A 22,386-nucleotide genomic window follows, 5' to 3' on the forward strand; every position below is an offset into this window, starting at 1 on the left:
AACTCTGATTGAGTGCCTGTGGTCCTGATGGACAGGTTTTTGGAGGTAGGTGTCTTGTTAAATCCAGGATGACTATAAATGCTTTTGGAAATATGAGGTTAATAGGGACTGATGGGTTAAATCTTGAATTTTGGTACCTCTACAAAGCGTTTAATTTGGATAGTTCTAGGATGGGTCTCCATGTGCCTTCCCTTCCTGGATACTAAGATTTCTGAACAGAAGCCTTTGTGCTACTCCCGAAGAGAGACTGTTTCTAGGATTCCTTTTTCCAAGGGCTCCAAAAGGATGGTGGAATCAAATTAGCTTTGTCTTTTGGCATGGGGATTCCAGCCATGTATATTTTCCCACTGCACTCCGCATCCCCTGTGACAACTAATTGCACTCATTTGCTGTGGACTTTCAAACTGTAAGGCATTGAGAGATTATGCCTGCAAATCTACTACTGGGATATAGAGATAAGGGGTTAGCCTGAGGTGGGGGTTTGAGAGGTGAGGAAGGATTCCCATGTAGTCATGCTTGCTTATTGATAAGAGTACAGCCCTCCCCACCCAAGATTTTCCTTCACAGTCTCCCTGCTACTTCTTTCTGAACTAGCCTTTCTCACCTTTTGCTGCTTTATCCCCTCCTTGCCTACAACGAAAGGGACCTACTTTAAAAAAGGTAATTCTTATCATATTGAGGCACGGGGAGGGTGAAAAGCCATTTTGCACCCTGTATTACTTTACTCTTAATTCAGTCCTCATTATGAAGAGCATTAAGGAGTTGTACCGTAACATCCTCTGGTAAGGGCTGTAGACTCGACCAGGCATGTCTCCTAAACAAGGAGCCCATGGGCTGTTGACTTAGATGCTGTATTCGGCAGCATCATTGCCACACTTAATGAAGTGTTTTGCCACCTAACAGTCTGCATGAACTCCAAAAGCTCTGCCTTCAGGTCAGCATTAGTCATCCTTCTCCGTTTCTGACCTCTAGGAGGTCCAGAAGAACCACCTTAAACTTAGTCATGTCTGCCTAGCAGCTGATGGCTCTTAAGGCCATGGCTTATGGCAACACCTGAACCAGCTGACCTGGTCGCCGCTTCGGGTGCAAGCGCAATGAGCCTCATGGACGAGTTGGAAATAGACTCCAGGGTGGTTAACTAGGAGGCCACTTTGCCCTGGACCTCCTCAGACACCGCTCCTGCTAGGGTATCTGACAGCTCCTTGATCTGGTCTTACTGAAGCCTAGTGAAATGTGCCAAAAAATTCAAAGACCTTAATGCAAAGGTCGATGAAACCTATATCCGCTTTCCGAATCTGTCCACTGCCCTGGACTCTTGGTTGGGGGGATGAACAGAGGGACTCTCCACAGCTAGTTCCTTTTTGGTGGCTGCCGCCACCACCATGGTATATACTGCTAACTCTTTTGCCCACTGCTGGTGGTCCTCAGGAATAGACAGAATTTTGTCAGGTCTCTGAGAAATGGTTCTATGGAATCAGGAGCCTTCCAAGCTCAATGAGCAATCAATTTAATGAGACTGTCAGCGGGAGGGGTCACCCATGAAGTAGATGGGTGGGCACTGAAGGCTTGCAAGTACACAGACTCCTCAGAGACAGGGTCTTTGGGCTTTCAGTTACCCCTCTGAAGATCTCTAGGATGTCTCAGAAGGAAACGTCTTCCAGGGGTGACCAGGGGAATGGAACCCTCCCCATCATGGAAGTCTCTCTCTTCCTTGACTGATTCCTCAAGGGATTCTAAGAATTTCCTCTTACACCTTTTCTTCTGGGGAGGCTCCTCAGTCAAAATCTCTGAGGAGGACTTGGAAGAAGAGGGGCCCTTTGAAGGAGGATCTTGCACCCTAGGTGCCCGCTATCCAGGCGTGGAGATTGGTGGCAGCTCTGGGCAAGGAGACTGGGAATATAACTCTGACATAGAAGGAGCCAGCTGACAGCCTGCAGAGGCCAATGACCTCTCCATTGTCTGGAAGTCAGGCCCTCCTGAAGAGAGATAGAAGCCTGGAACAGAGAAAGACAAAGTACAGTTGTGTACACTTACCATAAATGTAGATGTGAGTGTATTCACTGTTGCAGTCCTCACATAAGGGTTATCCGGCTCCTGGTAGCCCTCAGTTGGCTTGAATACCAGAGTCCTTGGTATGTGAGGTTGGCTGCCGCTGGTTGTAAAACTGATGTCAGAACGTCAGGTATAAGGGGAAGCAGCCGACGCCATTGTCTCAGTTTTTCCTGCCTTAACTGTCAGAAGCTCCCAAAAGAAGGCTAACCCAGGAAGATAGCACCCTGGACATGTCATACAAAAAATAAAAATATATAGCCTGTGCCATAGGAAAAAAGGGGGAAGGGAGGGTGGGAAACCAGGACTGCAACAGTGAATACACTCGAACATCTACATTTATGGTAAATGTACACAACTGTACTATGTTCTTCGTGTTTCACTGTTGCAGTCCTCACATATGGGTTGATTCCCAAAGCCCAGGAAAAAGACAAAGGGGGAGGACGGATCACAGATTAAGGGTTGGTAAGAAGACCCTGCAAAACTGCAGAGGCAAAACCAGCCCTGGATTTAGAAAACAAAGGTAGATTGTAATGCTTTGTGAAAGTATGAATAGAAGACAGAGTAGCTGCTTCCAGAATGTCCTTAGTAGGCACACCTCTTAGAAAGGCTGCAGAGGTAGAAGCTGCTCTAGTACAAAGGGTCCTAATACCCTGAGGGGGAACCTTTGCATGCTGCAGGTAACAAATGTGAATACAATGAGCAATCCATTTGGAGATGGTTTGTTTTGAAATAGCTTTACCCTGAGCCCCAAGAGCAAAACTAACCAACAACTGTTCAGAATTTCGAAAGGATTTAGTCCTAAGTAAAATCTCAGCTGTCTATGCACATCAAGAGAGTGCAGAATCCTTTCCCCTTTATTTTGGGGATTGTTGAAAAATGTAGGCAGGTGAATAGACAGGTTAAGGGTTAAACTGGAAATTACACTAGGCATAAAAGAGGGATTAGTTCTCAGAGAAACTCGATCTGAGTGAAAAATGATGAAAGGTTCTACTGCCATTACGGCTTGCAGTTCAGATACCCTTCCAGTTGAAGTAATAGCTAAAAGGAAAGCAGTCTTCCAGGATAGAACTTCAAACTTGCAGAGGCAGCTGGTTCAAAGTGAGGCAGAGTAAGTTTTTCCAGGACAAAATTAAGATCCCAAGCAGGAGTTGGAGCTCTTCTGGGAGGTCTAAGATTACTAGCTCCCCTCAGGAACAGTTTCATCAAGGGGTGAAAAAAAAATGGGTTGCTCAAAAGAACAATGAGCCGAAATTGCTGGTGTGAATTTTGATTGAAGAAAAGGAAAATCCGCCATTAAGCAATCCTGCTAGGTAGTCAAGAGAGAAGGATGAGAGGAGTCTTCTCCTTTAGCCAGCATCCAAGAGCAAAATCTCTTCCATTTATCTGCATAGGATTTTCTGGTGCTAGGCTTCCTGGCCTCATGAAGAACTTCAACCACCTGTTGGGAAAGATTTAAAGCATTAGCCAGGCAGTTAAATGCAGAGTTTGAAGATGAGGGTGAAGTAACTTTCCCCCTCCCTGGACCAACAGATCAGGTACCAGGAAAAGATGCCAAGGCTGAGCCTGGGAAAGGCTGCGAAGGAGGGGATACCAATGCTGCCTGGGCCAATCTGGTGTTATCAGTATAGCCTTTGGTTTTTCGTCCCTTATCTTTAGCAGCACTCTGGGAAGAAGAGGCAGAGGAGGGAATGCATAAACTGAGAGATGTGTCCATGGGAAGGACAATGCATCCACCCTCCAAGCTTTGTTGTGAAACTTCCCGGTGCAGAAGGTTGGAAGGAAATGATTGGTGTGAGAGGAGGAAAGATACACTTGTGGGGTGCCCCAATGATGAGTGATGTGATGGAAAATGTCCTTGTTCAGTTGCCACTCGTGAAGATCCAGAACATGTCTGCTCAAATGATCTGCCTCCCTGGAAGATAATGGGCTATTAGATGTAAGCCCATGGATTTGCTGCTATGGAACATAGTCTCATGCTTTGTCTGCACAAGGGGAAAGAGCGAGTCCCCCCTTGCTTGTTGACGTACAACATGACTGTGATATTGTCTGTCCTGATCAGTAGAGTCCCTGGGTAGAGTAGGTCCTTGAAAGCCAGCAAGGCCTGCTGCACGGCCATCAATTCTTTTAAGTTTATGTGCAGATGAATCTGCTGGGTGCTCCAAGTCCCCTGTATGCTCCTGCCTTCCAGATGAGCTCCCCATGCAACATATGAGGTGTCTGTGACGAGAGTCTGGCTGGCAGGTGGTGGGCGGAAAGGCAGACCCCTGTTCTGAGAACTGTCACCCACCACAGAAACTCCATTTGTAGACAGGGGATCAGGGGAAGAATCAAGTCTAAGTCCTGTGCTTGCGGACACCAAAGATTCTTGAGGTACCACTGAAGTTTTCTCATTTGCAGCCTTGCATATGGGATCATCAAAATACATGAAGACATGAACCCCAGTGCTTGCAGGAATTGCCTTGCAGAGAGCTGGGTCATGCTTGCCAAGTTCATGAAGTAAGCCGAAAGATCTTCTTGCTTCTGTTGACGGAGGAATACCATCTGGGTGGCTGTATTCAGACTAGCTCCCAAGAAAACCTCCCTTTTAGGAATGTACAGTTGTGTACACTTACCATAAATGTAGATGTTCGAGTGTATTCACTGTTGCAGTCAGTACATTTGGGTAATCTACTGGCAGGTTGCCCTTAGTCGGCCTGAATTCCAAAGTCTTGGGTCCTGCATCGGTTGCCGTCAGGGGTATAAAACAAGCAGCCAACGCCATTTTCTTTAGTTTTTCTTGCCCCAGATGTCAGGTGCCCCCCAAAAGGTAGCAAAAATATATATATGTATAAACTATATACTTATGCATCAATATAAACTTTACCTTCATCTACAAGCAAATACTCCACATAGGTTGTAGAAGATAGAGAAGGAAAGATAAACTCCAGAATGAAAGGGGGATGGCGGGAGGGTAACCTGGACGGCAACAGTGAATACACTGGAACATCTACATTTATGGTAAGTGTACACAACTGTACTATGTTCTTCGTGTTTCACTGTTGCAGTCATTACATTTGGGTAGAATCCCAAAGCTATGGTTGGGAGGCTGGAGCTAAACAGCATTAGGTGCAGGTATAAGGCCCTGCAGAACTGCAGTGGCAAGGCCTGCCCTGGACTTAGAGAGGCAAATGATAATGCTTTGTAAAGGTGTGAACAGAACTCCAAGTAGCAGCCTCTAGAATGTCTTTGGTTGATACTCCTCTGAGAAAGGCTGCTGAAGTAGCTGCAGCTCTGGTGGAATGAGACCTAATGCCCTTGAGCACAGGTTTACCATGGTGTAAGTAGCAGAAACGAATGCAGTGGCTTATCCACTTTGAAATAGCCTTTCCTTCTGATCCTGCAGCACATGTCACTAGTAATTGCTCAGTTTTTCTTAGAGCTTTAGTCCTGCTCAAGTAGAATCTTAGCTATCTGTGTATGTCCAAGGAATGCAGAATTCTCTCCCCCTTGTTCTGCGGATTTGGATAAAAGGTTGGCAGATGAATAATTTGGTTAAGAGCCACACTGGAAACCACCTTAGGCATAAATGTTGGATTTGTCCTCAGAGACACCTTGTCTCGGTAAAATATGATAAAAGGCTCCACAGCCATGAGGGCCTGTAGCTCTGAGACTCTAAGTAATTGCTAGCAGCAGAGCTGTTTTCCATGACAAGAACTTTATATCAGCAGTAGCAACTGGTTCAAATGGAGACAGGGTGAGCTTTTCCAACACATAATTGAGGTCCCATGCAGGTATTGGGGATCTTCTAGGAGGCCTTAAATTTTTGGCTCCTCTAAGATACTGCTTTAGTAAAGGATGAGAAAAGATTGGTGGCTCTGTATTGTAATGAGTCGAAATGGCAGAGGCATGGATTTTAATTGATGAGAAAGATAGGCCTCTGTCAAGCATCTCAGTCAAGTATTGTAATATCTGAGGAACATTTGGTTCTGCTGTATCAGTTCCTTGTGCTTGATTCCAAGCACATAATCTCTTCCATTTATCAGCATAAGATTTTCTAGTACTAGGCCTTCTGGCTTCCAAAATGAAATCCATTACAGCTTTACTGAGAGGTGATGTTTGTATAACTACATGATCAGCCATGCTGCCAGGTTCAGTGTCTGGAGTTGACTGTGCAGGATCTGATTGTTTTGCTGGGACAGTAGTTGAGGTCTTTGAGGTAAGGTCCAAGCTGGGTATTGAGACAAGTTCCTTAGGATTGGGTACCAGTATTGGCGGGGCCAGTCCAGGGCAATCATCATCATCTTTGGTTTCTCGTCTGACTTTTAGGAGGACCTTGGGAAGAAGAGTCAGAGAAGGAAAGACGTAAACTGGTAGGTTTTTCCAACTGAAGGATAGGGCATCCACTTTCCATGCTTGTCTGTGATAAGTCCTTGTGCAGAATCTTTTCAATTGATAATTTTGAGGAGAGGCAAATAGATCTATGTCAGGGCGCCCCCATTTCTTTGTCATCATGCTGGAGACTTGTGGATCTAGTTTCCACTCGTGAGGATCCATAAAGTTTTTGCTTAAATCGTCTGCCAGATTATTTTGTTTTCCTGGCAGGAATTGCGCTTGAAGATGTAATTGGTAAGTCAAAGCCGTGTTCCACAGTGCCATGGCTAATCTGCAAAGGGGGTATGATTGCGTGCTCTCCTGCTTGTTTATATACCACATGACCGTGGTGTTGTCCGTCTTTATCAGTAGTTGTCCTGGATGAAGTAAGTCCTTGAAGGCTGTAAGGGCATTTTGAACAGCTAGCATCTCTTTCTGGTTGATACGTAGATGCATTTGTTTTGGGGTCCATATGCCCTGAATGCATCTTCCTGCCATGTGGGCCCCCCAGGCATAATCTGAAGCGTCTGCTGTTAAGGTTTGGCTGGCAGGTGGTAGAGTGAAGGCCCGTCCCATGTTCTGGTGACATGCCTTTGCCCACCATAGAAACTCCTGTTGTAGGCAGGGAATGAGAGGAATCATTGTTTCCAGACTGTGACAATGTTGACTCCATAAACTTTTTAGGTACCACTGAAGTTTCCTCATATGCAGTCTTGCATATGGAATCAGTAGGATGCAGGATGCCATGAAGCCCAAAGCCTGCAGAATTTGTCTTGCAGATAACTGGGTTTTTGTTGCCATCAGTTTGAAGTAAGTAGTCAGTTGCCTTTGCTTGTCTGGCGTGAGATAAGCCATCTGGGCAACTGTATTTAAGCTTGCACCCAGGAATGTTATCTTTTGAGAGGGTACCAGTTGTGATTTCTTTTCGTTTATTGTGTACCCTAGGCATGTTAGAAGCCTTTTCACAAACGCCAGGTGTTGAAGAAGAATGTCCTTGTTCTCTGCTTGAATGACACAGTCGTCCAAGTAAGGATATATTTGTATACTTTTGTCTGCAAAATGCAATTACTGGTGCCAGGCACTTTGTAAAGACCCTGGCCGCAGTAGATAAGCCAAAGGGCAGTGCAGAGAATTGGAAATGCATTAAGCCAGCCTTGAATCTGAGGTATCTTCTGCACGATTGCCTTATTGGGACATGCAGGTATGCCTCTTTTAGGTCTAATGTCACCAGCCAAGCATTCTTGCCCAGCATGGGCAGAAGCTGCTGCAAAGTCAGCATTTTGAATTTTGGAATGTCCAGGTATGTATTCAAAATTGATAAATCCAGTATTAGCCGCCAGGCCTTGACCTTTCAGGGTACCAAGAACAGTCTTGAGTAAAAACCTTGTCCTTTGTCCTGTTCTGGTACTGGCTGAATGGCCCCCATATCCATGAGGGACTTAACTTGTTTCTGTGCCTCTGCCCATTGATTTTTTTTGCTTTCCACAAGAAATACGATTATTGACTTTTACTGACATCGGTTTAGAGCAAGAAAAAGTTTCCCCAACGAGGTACTTAGCTTTAGTTGAAGACTTCGGTTCTGAAACTCGAAAACAAAAATTTCAGGAGTCGGCCGACTGGCACTTGCGAACTGCTTCTGCTTTGGGCACTGCACTGCAAGAAAGACTGAAGTAATGGCGTTGGCTGCATGCTTTTTACTCGTGACTACCTGACGTCATGGAAGATGAGACCGCAACCGACGCAGGACTCAAGACTATGATAATCAGGCCGACTGAGGGCTACTGCAAGCAGATAACCCAAATGTGATGACTGCAACAGTGAAACACAAAGAATATCTGCTTGCAACTTTCCCTTATTGGGATGTGCAGATAAGCCTCCTTGAGATCCAAAGTTACCAGCCATGAATCCTTGCCCAGCACTGACAGTAACTGTTGAAGGGTGAGCATCTTGAATTTGGGAATCACCAGAAACGTGTTTAGAATAGACAGATCCAGAATAGGGCACCAGGTGCCCCCATTCTTGGGTACCAGAAAAAGTCAAATAAAACCCTAGGCCTGCCTGATTTACAGGAACTGGCTCTATAGCCCCCATAGTCAGTAGAGAAGAAATTTTGAGTTTCTACCTCTGCCCTGAGAGTTCTGGGTATGTCTGGGTACCCTTGCAAAACAGGGAAAGTGTGAAAGTAAAACTTCTAACCTTGGTTTACTATATTGAGCACCCATTTGTTGTCTGTTATGGCAGACCATACCTCTGCGAACCAGGCTGACCTTCCCCCGAAAGGAAATCCAGGGCCCGCAGAGGTAGGCACAAAAAGGCCTGAGTCATTGAGAATGTTTGCTTTGGGAAGCTGGCTTAGAACTCCCCGATTTAGCAGAAGAAAAATGCGATTGCTTAGCCCTTTGAGAGGCAGAAGCCTGCCCTCTGGAAGATCTGAAACCCCTAGGCCCTGAGTGACCCTGCTTGCCAGGATCAGGGAAAGACCAATTCTTGGAAGAATAATGCCTACTAAACCGAGGAGGCTGAACCTGAAGGAAATCTTTTACAGCTTACATAGATTTTGCCTTATCCTCCAACTTCTTCAGCACCTCCTCAGCCTGGTTACCAAAAAGATTGTCCTTGTGCAAAGGAACATCCAGCAATTTAGATTTAACAGGTTCAGAAAGAGGCTGCTCCCTGAGCCAAGCATACCTTCTAATTACGCAACCAGTGGCTGCTGCTCTGCAGGAAGCCCCCAAAGTGTCAAAACCATAATGAAGTGAATGCTTATTAACTAAAGTGGCAGAATTCAATAAGTCTTGTAAATCTTTGTTCTCGGCCATGAAGGAAAATCTCCAGGTTTAGCCTTAATAGCCTCCAAAGTATGCTGCTGATACTTAAGAATGTGAAAAAGACAATTCACGGATCTAATGGCAAGAGTTGCAGAGATATAGAATTTTTTACCCCACCTGTCCAAGGCCCTAGACTCCTTATCAGAAGGCACTAGGTTTTTAGCAATAGTAGCCTTAACAACCTTGGGGCCTTGAGAAATAATTTCTGAATCAGCAGTAGGGCTTTTTAAAAGGAATTGATGAGATTCAGGAACCCTATAATACCTATCCGTTTTTCTGGGGGCAGGAAGAACAGAATTAGGAGTTAAAGAATTTTCCATGAAAACATCATCCATAACTTCCAAAACTGGAGGTATAGCCAGAGGCTTATGCTGTGGCAAATCCAAAAATCCTGATTCTTTTCTTAGACTGAGGAAAATCCTGACATTCCCATTTAAAGTGCTCCCTAAGAGTATTCAAAGTATCCCCACAAGAAAAATCTTCTGGAGGGGAGGCAGAAGGGATAGAGTCCTCAACATCAGAATCCTCAAAGGCAGAAAAAAGTTGAGAATTTCCTTCACCAGCAGACATACTGGAAATCTCAGATCATCAGGAGATAATTCCCTAGTCCTCTCTGAAGGGGGGGGATGAGAGCCACTAATCAGGGAAAGAATATCACCAATCATCTTTACCAACTGGGACCGAGGCGCAGGAGGGAAGGCAGACGCCTGCTTGTGAGTTGGTTTGCGGCTGGAAGGTTTACTAGCAATCCGGAGGAACTTGGGAGGCCTAGCAACTGCAGAAGTTTGGACTAAGGTAGTCGGTCTGGTTCTGGTTTCATGTCTAAAAGAAGAGGCGTCAGACACCGGTGCCTGCAAAGCGGCTCTGGACCCATCTGAGGCCGCGACAGGTGGACGGTCTGAAGATGAAATAGCAGCCTGTGGCATGGAGGACTCCATAAAGGTCTCGGCAGGGGCTTGTGGCTGAAAATCTGCAGACTGCAAGGGCTGCGAAAGCGCCTTCCTGACTACCACTGTGCTGACGACCAATTTCACCGGTGCGCCGTCAGCAGATTTAACCTTAGGCCTGTCGCGGTCCTCGTCTTTGCGTTTCCTAGGTATATCTGAAGTCGGGAGACCAGAAGGCGCCATTCCGACGAACTTAGGCCAGACTCCGAAATACTTATACAAAATCTTAGCTCTATGGCATATGGTACGCGGGTTAAAGGAAGCACAGAGATTGCAGTTAGGGACGTCATGCTCAAGGCCCAAACAAGTTACACAATAGGAATAGAAATCACTTTGCGGAATCTGTTTTCCACAGGCAAGACAGTTATTAACTTTATCTGACATTCGTTAAAGCAAGAAAAGAGGATCCCCAACGGGGTACTTATCTGAAGGCATCTTCAACTTGGTAGTTGGAAAACAAAACTAAGGTAAATGGCCGACTGGCACTAGTGCGAGTTGCATCTGCTTCGGGCTCCGCGGCAACAAAGACCGAGGAAATGGCGTCGGCTGCCTCCCTTTATACCTGACGTTCTGACATCAGTTTTACAACCGGTGGCAGCCGACGTCATATACCAAGGACTCTGGTATTCAGGCAACTGAGGGCTATCAGGAGCTGGATAACCCACATGTGAGGACTGCAACAGTGAAACACGAAGAACATTCTCAGAACCGATGTCACACCCTACTCCAAGAGACCTACCTCCAAAGCAGGAGCCGAGGAACAGCCCACAGCTGCCGAGATTCCCAGAGTTAGGGATGACTCAATGAAAGGCTGGAGCCGATCTGAAACCTTCGGACCCAACAGCTGAGCCATGGCCCCGGGAGTCTGCTGGTTCCAAAGGAATCGAAGAAGTCAAAGCAGATCCTGGAATTGAAGGGAAAAAGACTGTTGGCACCAGAGCAGCTGGAATTGGAGGGATCGGAGTGGAAAGCTCTATGCCATCCGAGGAGGTTAGAGGAGGAAGATTTGGTGGAGTCCTGGGAGAAAATGCCCCATCTCCAGAGAGGGGTCTGGGAAGACACAAAGACCCCTGGCTACTAGGAGCTGATCCACCAACCTCATGTCTACTTCGTTAAGACTCCTGCAGGAATAGACAGACAACCCAGAAAAGGATTCTGGCCTTTCTAGGAAAAGACTAGGAAGCTGCCCCACAAAGGGGTCAATAGAGGGTGAATACCTTGCCCTGGCTGTAAATATTAATTCTGATTTCGCACCGATGGGGTTTGCAATGTCTGCTGCAGTGCAACAGGAGAGGTCAGCACCGACCGGGAAATTGAAGAAGCCTGTACTGATGAGACCGACACCAAGGTTTGTGGTGCTGAAGTGGACAGTGCTGAGGATGTTGTCTGTTCCAAACGTCTTGAAACCTTAGCCCTCGGTTCCGCAGAAGTGGGAATGGAAGGTTTATACTTTTAAGCCACTGGTGCCAAAGGAGAAGTCTGCACAGAGTGGCTTGTCTTGGTACCAGAGTCCGTTTTAGAGGGCAATGTATTGGCCTTGGATAAGGCTTCTTTGAAGAAAGACTTAATTAGCCCTTTTACTATTAATTTATTCCTTCATTCGACCAAGCCCTGGTTACTGAAGGCCTGGCAGACAGTACATTCCTGGTCCAGATGAGCTGGGCCCAAACAATATACACAGGAAGAGTGCCCATTCTGAGACTGTTTAAAACCCATAAGTGCCTTTTGATTTTTTCAGGTAGTTGACAAATGCAAATAGAAAAACAGAGGTCAACAGGCGGAAACACACAAAGAAGACGGAAGGGAAAACTACTAACAATGGTAGATAAGGTTACCAAAAGACTGGCGAAAGGGAAAGAAATTACCAACTATGGTAACAGAGAGCTACCTAAAGAGGTAGAGAAAAAAAGAGAGGGAGGGGTACTACCAACAATGGGAGGGGCAGAATACCATAAGCTATGGGAGAGAAAACATTCACTCAACCATGAAAGAAAGAAAAAGAGGATTAGCTATTAATAACCAAAATAGTATTTGGTTAGCTGTGAGAGAAAATGGCTGACGCGACTTGCAACAGCAGCAACGAGTGAGATCTGAGGTAATATGGAGAGGGGTACTGTGGGCAATATCTTAGCTCGAGAGTTTTTGGCTGGTGCGAATTGTGTAACGGCCGAGCTGGTTCCAAGGATTGGAACAGAGTACTCTACGGTCAAGGATAAATGAAGACTGACATCAGATCTGTGGTTAGAACAGGAGGGGTGAAGGAGAAAAATGGATTATAGGATGGGAATAGCTTGGTGTGCAGCATGAACACAGCCAGGAATTAGGAATACTTTTAAAGAAGTTTTGAAAATGTGGTGGTTAGGTTATGATCCGATTGTTATAAAGAGCGTGTTCCAGGTTTTTCTACTGCTTAAGAGTATAGGGAGTCTCCTGAAGACTTTTTTTTATATGACACGGAGTTCTCATTTGATCTTAAGGGACACTGTGGGGTGTGACTTTGGAGAACTGTACTAAGAGCTGGGCAGGTTGAAGGACCATCATTTTTTGCCCTATTAACTGGGTGTACATGAAATGGCGAAATGGTTCTAAACAATTTAATTCTTTTAGTGAGGTACAGTGGTTGTTTGCAGCTAAGTGTGCAATCTTGTTATAAAATTGAAAACCAAAAAAAATCAAAGCACCGATCCAAGCGATCACAATGGAGCTCTAGCGCAGAAATTTCACAAATAAAAGCAATTAATATAATACAGCAATTAGACTAACAATAATAAAAAGTTAAAAGAGCTTTCATCCTGCTCAAAAATGGGACTTCATCAGAACTCGTTACAAAATGGCTCAGACAGGTTTGATGATTTGTAAGAATAGAACTGATGGTGGTAGTAAGGGTTACCTAGGGTTACTTTACTATTAGCTGTGAGAAGGGTTTTTTTTTGTTCTATAGAGAACTACTAATATTTTTTTTAATTGGATTTAAAATATGTAGGTTAACTTTAGGCTGCCATCTATGGTCATGAAAAGCAATTTAGAAATGCAGATACTAAAAGATGTAATGAAAAGTTGGCCTGAGCAAAGATCATCAGTAAGAAAAAAACATCACGCTTACTTTCATTAAGGGAATTAACAGCTATGCACAAGGCTTACTGTGTGAAATGTGAAAATTCAGGGCAATTAAGTCTTACGACAATTATGCCTTACCAATACCCACCCCTTAAACTGTCTCTCTTCTGTGTAGAAAAAAATAGGTCCAAACACAGAGAATTTGTGAATGTCCATCCAATCATCCAGGGTCTCACATGAAGGAGATGATGTTTCACAATGATTAATTTACAAGGGGGGAGCCTATTCTAGAGGTGAGATGGATGTTGCATAATGAACCTCTCTCCCCACAGTGTTTTGTTTATTTGGTGGAGCAGCTTTAGATTCTAGTTCTAGCTTTTTTTGTTCCTGGAACTACTTCATTTGCTGAGATACAAGAGATCCAGGATCATTGGCTCCCTAATGGCATGGAATAATGGGAGTGTGACCCCAGTCTTTTCTGGTAGATTAAGGTTTTTAAACCAGTAATCTTTTTACTTTGGAACCTCTGGAGCCTTTCCCATTGTTTAACATATCTAGTGAGGTTAATCCCACAGGGATGCTGTATTCAATAAATGGCCTAATCAGTGCTGAATTTAAGGGGACAAGGCCAGGATGTGTTTGGTAGTACTGTTTATTAAACAGCTAATTATATTATCAGGTCCCATGAAGGAAGTATTTTTGGTCTTGGAAAGCTGCATCAGTATATACTCTTAGTAATGATGGGAGGTTTGAGAGTTCTAGGGATAAGTGAGATTGGGATAGTTATCTCTGATGTAAAATTTGCTTGCTAGTATGTTGACTGTGTGCACTGGGTCAGAGTTGGTGGTATTACTATGAATAAGTTCAGAGTAATGTTGGGTGTTGCTTCTTAGTTTTCTAGTGTAGATGAATAAAAAGTTGCCTGGGCCAAAAAGGGGTTACTAGTACCATTTTTGGAAAGCCCTTTTGGACCTTTAAAAGTACTGTTGATATAGGAACATTCTATCCACAGGAAGGCCTTTATGCAAGGAGTCCAGGAGGAGAACTCCATTAACTGTTTTTGATGGAAAAAGCAAATCTATTTGAGGTCTTCTCCACAGGTGGGTAATTTCCTAAGGACCAAAAGATGTCATTTCAATGGGGGGCCGTCTGTCCTGGTCCTGCTCAACTTGTCTGCCACAAAATTCTGTTCAGAGAGATAATGTAAGTAGCCTGTAGGGTCTGAATAAGTTGCAGGGTTAGTTCCCAAGCTAGCAATGTTAATGAACGACCTATTTATATGCCATATATGACTGTGGTGCTGTCTACAATGACTAACAGAGGTCCCTGACTCCAGAGATGGTTCAAAGATTTGAGAGCATTTAGTAATGCCATCACCTGTTTGACATTTATATGCTTATTTTTGTCTTGGTGATTCCACAGACTATGTAACTTCACCCCATTTGGAAAGAGATCTTCCCACCCAAACCCAGGGAACACTGTTGCCTAAGTGGAGTTATGCAGAAAAAAAACTTTACAATTATGTATACAGCTGCACAAAGACACTGGTACTTACCTGAAATAAGGAAAGGAGAAACAAGTCATCCTGGTGGAAACCCAAAAAACAATAGCATGTATAAGCAAAACAAAAAAGATCATGGCCAAGAATAGGAAGTGTAATGTCCAAAACAGAATGAACGTCCTCATCAAACAAACAATTCAGGAGACTAATCAGATCTACCATAGGCACTTCTGAGCCACCCAGACTAAGGATAACCACAAGACATTCTTCAGCTTTGTCTGAAACCTCAAAGGCAATATTACAACAAATGTAGCCACCCATAGTATGATGGAAAACATGGCAAATCTACTGGCCAATAAATTCACCTCCAGTTTTACCCTTCTTTCCCCTCCCCTGCCACCTCTCAATAAACACCCCCAAATATCACTAGGAAACGCATCCTCAATTCACTCCCCAAGGACAAAAATACTGCATTGATTCAACCTGATAATATCCCAGGATGTCTCCTTAATAGCATGAAACATGACCTATTGAGCCCACTAGAAGCTTCTTGCCAAGAGGACGGCAATTACTAACTCTCTACACAAGGTCGGGCCCAACCACAAACCTGGGAAAGTACCGATCTACAAGCCTGACTAGTCTCACATGTAAGGTCATAGAAAGAATAATCTTGAACGTGATAAATAATGACGCAGGAAACCTTCAGATATTGGATCCAACACAGTTTGGTTTTGTCAAGGGTAGGTCATAGCTACTCAACCTGGTGGACCTCTTTGAGAAGGTCACCAAAGCAATGGATGAAGACACTGCTTAACTCAAGCTTTCCAAAACATTTTCCAAAAATATTTTCTGCTGGCATTTTGTGGCTGGAACTGCTTGTTTACAGTGTACTGGATGCTGCTGTTTCATCTACTACTACTGCTTTACTTAAGTGCATATTATCCTTTGTCATGGACATTGTTAATTTGCTGCTGGCATTTAATTTGACCTCCGAGGTCCAAAACAGCATCAGGAGCTGCACTTAGGTTTTTAAACTGAAGCTGCGCATTCCATTCTTTATACTGATTTTGTTTTCTGTACCTGTCAAGACCAGGGCTATATATGTAAGAATCGAATCACTTGGCTACAAGTGGTTTTACAGTTAGTGTTTCTATTTTTATTCTGCAGTCAATTTATATATTTTAGCTGTTTTTGTACAAACTGGAATAATTAGTTAACTGTGTTTATCTGTAATCTGATTGTAGCTGAGATATAACTGAACTATTATTAGAATGTCATCGCTAAGTAATTCTGCTGCCTAGAGTTTGTTACACAACCTGAATGACATTGATATTAGTTAGGTTTGTTTCACTGAGGTTGTCTAACTCTTTTGCTACAATTTCTTCCTTCTCTATTTTCCTTTAGTGCCTGTACATCGTGACTACGTAGTGGGTCTGGTTTGCACCCCTTCCCATGCGGACACTCCAAAAATATAAACTTAAGAAAGAAAACTTTTGGACTAGTAGTCTATCACCTCCACAGCCTCTCTGCTTTTTATCCAGGTGTTTACAATGACTATTTTCAACTAAACTCCACTGAATTTTGTCTTTTAATCCTTTCGCTTTGTTAAGCAAACAGGTACTTATAGTGCCTTTTGGTTGAGATCTGCATCGGTACTGACAACTGCACTGCACTCCCCCCATGACTTCCAAGTTATTCTTTCCTTTTTTTCCCTCTTCCTCTCCCACAGTGTTTAAACTAGGCTGCATACAAGTTTATTTTAACTCCCCCTCCACATAGTGTTAGTTGCACTCCTCCTTCCTTGTTAAAAGTCTATCTAGTAGATTATCTCCCTAGTTTAAATTCTCCTCATTTCTGCCTGCTTCTTTTGACTTTTGCATTTCTCTTAATTTCTGCTTGTTCTTTTTGACTATAGGACCGACTCATACTTTACTTACCTATCCTCCTGTTCCCAGGTCTCTGATTGTTTTTGTAGACTTTTTTATTGCTTGCGTGCATTCTCTGGTCTAGGTCAACCCACTCCGTTCGCCCTTGCTATGCTGGGGCTCACTCCGCTCCGCTACCCTACACCCTCATTCTCACTCACCCCTGCGTACATCTAAACTTTTACCCAAGCCTCATTACTGAACCACACCCCTTCCTCACATTCCAACCTATCACCTTGCTACCCCCACTTTAACATTGACATTACAACTACTCCCCTTCCCTTACAAACTTAATACTTCCTTTCCCATTTTGCACTGTTCCCACATTTTCTGCTGCGCTATCCAATTCTCTTCTGATACTAGACAGGCATTCACTAATCATGTTACTCCCATACCTTCTAGCTCCACTGTTCTTCCTCTCCTTCCTCAGTAGCTATCATTGTCACTTAAACATATTCAAACAACTCCCTTCAGCACCTGCCTACCTAGTATAAATAATCATTTCTACACCACCTCATCCTCACTATTCCAGTTCTCCTACATCTACCTTCTCAAACTTTACAACCTTTCCACTACTTCTACTTCTCCAAAACTGAAACACTTTCCACTTATGACCTCCGCACTCCTCAACCAATCCTCTTCTACATTTCTTTATTCCTCTCGGTGACATTCATCGAAACCCAGGCCCACCCACTCCTACCACTCTCACCTTCTCTGCTAATACTAATCCCAAATCCCCTCTACTAATCGCCAAACATTCCCTCCCCAACCTCAAAACAACTAACCATCTTCTCATTAAACACACAAAGCTTAGTCAATAAAATTACTGACTTTCACTCCTGGATAGTCTCTAACAAACCCCAAATCCTAGCTCTATCTGAAACATGGCTTAAACCCCAGATTTCAGATACTGAAATCTTACCTCCAGGATTTAATATGTACCAACTAGACACAATTCCAAAAAAGGTGGTGGTGTCACCATATTCTATTCCGAACAGATTAATCTCTCCTAACTTACTGTCTCCACCCCAAACTTTCAACTTGCCGAGCTTCTCATTCTAAACTGTCACTTAAATATCCACAAAAAATTTGCTATTGCATCCGTCTACATCCCACCAGGTAAAAACATCCCAATCTTTGAACAAATACTTTTTTGGTTATCACAAAATATTGCCTATGAAACATTAATCCTTGGAGATGTTAACAGATTGGAATGACCTAAATATTCATACCCCCAACACAGCATCAATCTCCACCCCCACCTACCTACATAAAAACATACCCAAGTCCACTCTAGATTGGATCCTCACTAACAAACCTCACATGTACCGTAATCCCTGTACTATAAGCGACCACCTGCCAACTCACATCTATTCATACCCCTCCACTAGAGACCTCACCTCTACAAAGACTGTAGAAAACCCACCAACTTTAACCCATACACTCTGAATAATTATCTTTCGTCTATCAACTGATCTTTCCTGCACTCTCTGCCCATTAATGAAGCTGTACTTAAATGTAACCATATCTTTCTCAACATCCTGAACTCCCCAGTTCCCTTAAGGAAAATCAGGGTCAAATCCAACTATGCCCCTGGCTCACTAGAAATGCTCTCTCCCTCATGGCAAAAAGAGACCAGGCTTGGAAACTCTGGCTAAAAAATAAATCACCCTCACAATTACATGGCTACAGAGAACTTAGGAACCTCAACAAAAAACATCCACCATAATAAGAAAAACTACTACATCCTAGCTCAAATTAACCACTACACCAACCCTAAAAGATTCCGGGGTACTATTAACAAAATTCTCCATCCTGGTACCCCCACTACCTCCAACACCTTCCCCTAACACTTCTTAACAAATACTTCATAAAGACTATTGCCAAGCTCATTCTTAATAACTCCTCTTCTACTACAGATGCCTGTAACACAAACCACTCTACTCCTCTCATTCAGACTGCCAATGCCAACACTTTCTCATTCAAACCTGTCTCTATTTCCTACATCAGAAAACTACTCCTGAAACTTAAACCCTGCCCTCCCTCTACTAACAACCTTCCTCCTTGGTTCCTTAAAATAGCTGCTGACTCTACTGCTTTTCCGGTCTCTATTTTAATTAATAGATCCATTCAAGAATCCATAGTTCCCGACCTCTGGAAATCTTTCTACACTATACTTCTACCAAGGGTGGTAATTCAAATGAACCTAGTAACTTCAGACCCATTGCTATCCTCTCTCTTATGCCTAAAATCCTTGAAAAATGTACCCACTCTCAACTAATTATGTATCTTATCCAAGAAAATCCTACCCCTACACAACATGGGTTTCACCCTAAACACAGCACCTCCACTGCCCTTTATTTCCTTCTCTGAAACTGTTGCTATGGCCAGAAAAAACAACAAACTTGTATCTTGCCAGTTCCTCGATCTAAAGCCTTCAACACTGTTTCTCACTCTCTACTCCTCTTCAAACTATCCCATCTCAACCTCTCTCACACTGCCCTCAACTGGTTCTCCAGCTACCTCTACAACAGACAACAATCAGTTACATGGCTTAACTCTTGCTCCCCTTTCCTCTCTATCCAAACTGGGGTACCCCAAGGCTCCATCCTTGGCCATCTGCTATTCAATATCTTTACTAATAACCTCCATACCTCTTGCAGTCACTCCTTTATCGTCCAATATGCAGATGACTCCACACTATCTGTCTCTGAAAACTTGTCAGACCTGTCAACTACTATACAAAACTTCTTTCCTTCTACAGAAAGATGGCTCAATGACAATCGGCTCATCCTCAATCACAATAAAACAAAGCTCCTCATTTTTCTGCCTAACTCCCTCTCCCACTGTAAATCTATCTTTTCAATTTCTTCTCTCAACAGCACTGTTATAGAAGTTGAAACACAAACTAAACTCCTCGGCACCATTACTGATGGCCAACTAAAATTTGACCTACATGCCCAACAAATTATCGAAAAACCTCACCAGAAATTAGACCTACTTTACTGAAATAAAAAATACCTTAGTGCAGAATCCAAACGTGCCTTTGCTCGAACTTTCTTATCACCCACCCTACTCTATGCCTCCCCTATCCTGACTAACCTACAATCTTCCCTTATTCACAAGCTTGAATCAACATACAATAAAGCTGCTAGATTTGCTGTAACTCATCCCTACTTCTCCCACCACTGCCTGGCTCTACAGAAACTTCACAGGCTTGAACTCCTACCTCAACTTACTCTTACTCAACTCCAAACTGCTCACTCCCTGCCCATCACTTTCCAAACTTCTGTCCTATTACACCCCTAATTGTCCTCTTCCTAGTTCTAACCAACTCTTACTACTGACCTATAAATGCTGTAAAAATATAGGCAAAAACCTTTACAAATACTCTCTCATAGCTGGAACAAATTCCCATTACACATCAGAAGTATAACTCATGCCAACAACTTTAAAAAGACACTAAAAGATCACCTGCTTAACTCCAACATCTCTCACTACAATCACCCCACTTAATCTCCCATACAGCTCTGTCTATTTACCTTCTACAACCTCTACTTAGGAAATGTCTTGGCATTACTTCTAACTCTTGTAAATATTAGAACTTGCTAGCTTTTCAGCACTGTGATTAAACTGTTTGTATGTTTATATTTTGTACGTTTATATTTTAGTACTCACACTTTATGTGGCAACTATAATTAGTTCTGTATACCAGCATTCTAGTTTGTATTATATTGTATCTTGTATATAATGTTTCTTTTACTTTTTATTGCTCCACACATTATTGGAGCTTTTCTCCTCGGGACTCCACTGAAAATGTTTTTGTTTGCAACTCAGATGGACCAACCCAGTTAACAAATGTGAAATAAATAAATAAATAAATTTGACACACTACAGTAAACAACCTCACAAAAATAGTTAAACTCCTAGGTCACCTGCTGGATGGCCAGATGGCTCACAGATGGGATGCAAGAAGTCAGGATACACGAGTCTACCCCTGAAAAAGGTAGTCACTGGCAGAGTTTACCAGGGCTTGGTGTTGGGGACCACTCCTTTTTGGCAACTACTTCTTCAAAGACAAGGCCAATGTCAAAGGTCTCTGATTGATCAAGTCTGCAGACAATTGTAAGCAAGGTGCAATTATAGAACCCACCCAAGACTTAAACATCTTCCAAAAAGGTCAGAGATGGACTAATAATGCTTGCCAGAGTCATTGCCTAAAACTCGATGCCTAAAAATGCATAAAAGTATTTTTCGGAAAAATTACCACCACGGGAAATTACTGCATTGATGATACACCTCTTAGAGTACACCCTGTAATCAGAGATTTGGGAACATATGCAGGCAGTGACTTACCTTCGACCATCATGTATCTACTTGTAAGAAGGGAATTATTCTATGTTGCACAACTTATAAGCAAGGATATGGCACATCAAGGATGCCACTGTTCCATTGTACTCATCCCTTATCCGACCAAACACTGAGTACAATGTCCCCTTTGGCATGTACCTGACTGGCCATATGCACTGAAATGTTTACAGAGGTTCATCACAAAAAGAACACATGACAAGTCCTAAGCAGTCCACCTCAAATCTTTATGATCCTACTTGGTCTCCTACAGACTGCTGACAGGCGATCTATGCCTGGCATTCAAAGCAGCCTCTGATCCAGCCCTTATGGACATGTTGCACATCTGTAAAACAAATAGCATCAGAAACACTATCTAGGGACTTGAGCCTCATCTGAACATAATTAAGACATGTTAGATGGACAGGTATGTTTCTCAGAGACTACCCCTTCTCTGGAACAGCCTTCTCATCCATATGAAGCAGAGTTTCTCCATGCTCTTACTCAAGCACAACTTGGATGGGGAACTGGAAATTTACCCCTATGTGCCACCTATGTTCCTGTTAGAAACAGTAAGCTTCTAATGCTTGCCACTCAAACCCAAGCTATATCCTCTATAAAATAAGCGGTATGAAAAACTGTAAAAGACATTTGGGAAGCATGTTTAGGCTTAAAAAGTCCATTTAGGGTTGTTAGCTTAGTAATCTCCTATGAACCTGTCAAGCATAGCAATACTAGAATCACAGGAGTTTACTAGGCTATTGGCCCTAAGGCCTATCCAAGCCTAGCCATGTTATACCCTTGTTCCCTCATGGACCAAGATAAACAGTCTATGTTTGGATGCAAATCTAAGATCAGCACCAGCTGTCCCTGTCTAAGAGGGATATAGGTTGAAACCCCCGGTACAAATTTACTGTTTCCCATCCAACTGTCCAAGTTACGTTTAAATAGAGTCACTGAGGAGCTCCGTTTTAAATGAATTGGGAGTTTATTCTGGGAGACGTATCTGTCTCTCCAGCATGTCCTGTTTATGTTGCAAGCTACGTTAAGATCCCCAGATAAAGTGAATCCTGGCCCATTGGATTTGTGGATGTGCAGCAGCTTCATCAAGGTTCAAGGCAGGGTCTGAGACTGCTCTGTAGGCCAGGCACACCTTGCGTCTAAGCAGTCTATATGATACTGATTAAAGTGATAGGGCCTTCAGTCTGTCTGTGTAGGTCATGTGTTGTAGGCCCTGAATTTTCTTGGTGAGAAACTGCTGAGGTTTCTTCAGTTGCTGCAGATATCTGGTGAGGTACATACAGAAGGGAGCACTGTACTCCCCCGTCCAACTTCAAAGAATTGTACTCTATGTCCAACTTCAAAGACAACTTGGATGA

General features: G+C 43.4%; 1 protein-coding gene across 4 annotated transcripts in view; it reads right to left on the minus strand.

The window, feature by feature from the left end:
• PPP2R2A (protein phosphatase 2 regulatory subunit Balpha) overlaps window positions 1-22,386 on the minus strand; it is a 1,574,838-nt gene that overhangs the window by 84,082 nt on the left and 1,468,370 nt on the right. The window lies entirely within an intron of this gene.

This window comes from Protopterus annectens, chromosome 9.part0 (assembly GCF_019279795.1).
Source record: "Protopterus annectens isolate FY-2018-M chromosome 9.part0, PAN1.0, whole genome shotgun sequence".
NCBI lineage: Eukaryota > Metazoa > Chordata > Ceratodontiformes > Protopteridae > Protopterus > Protopterus annectens.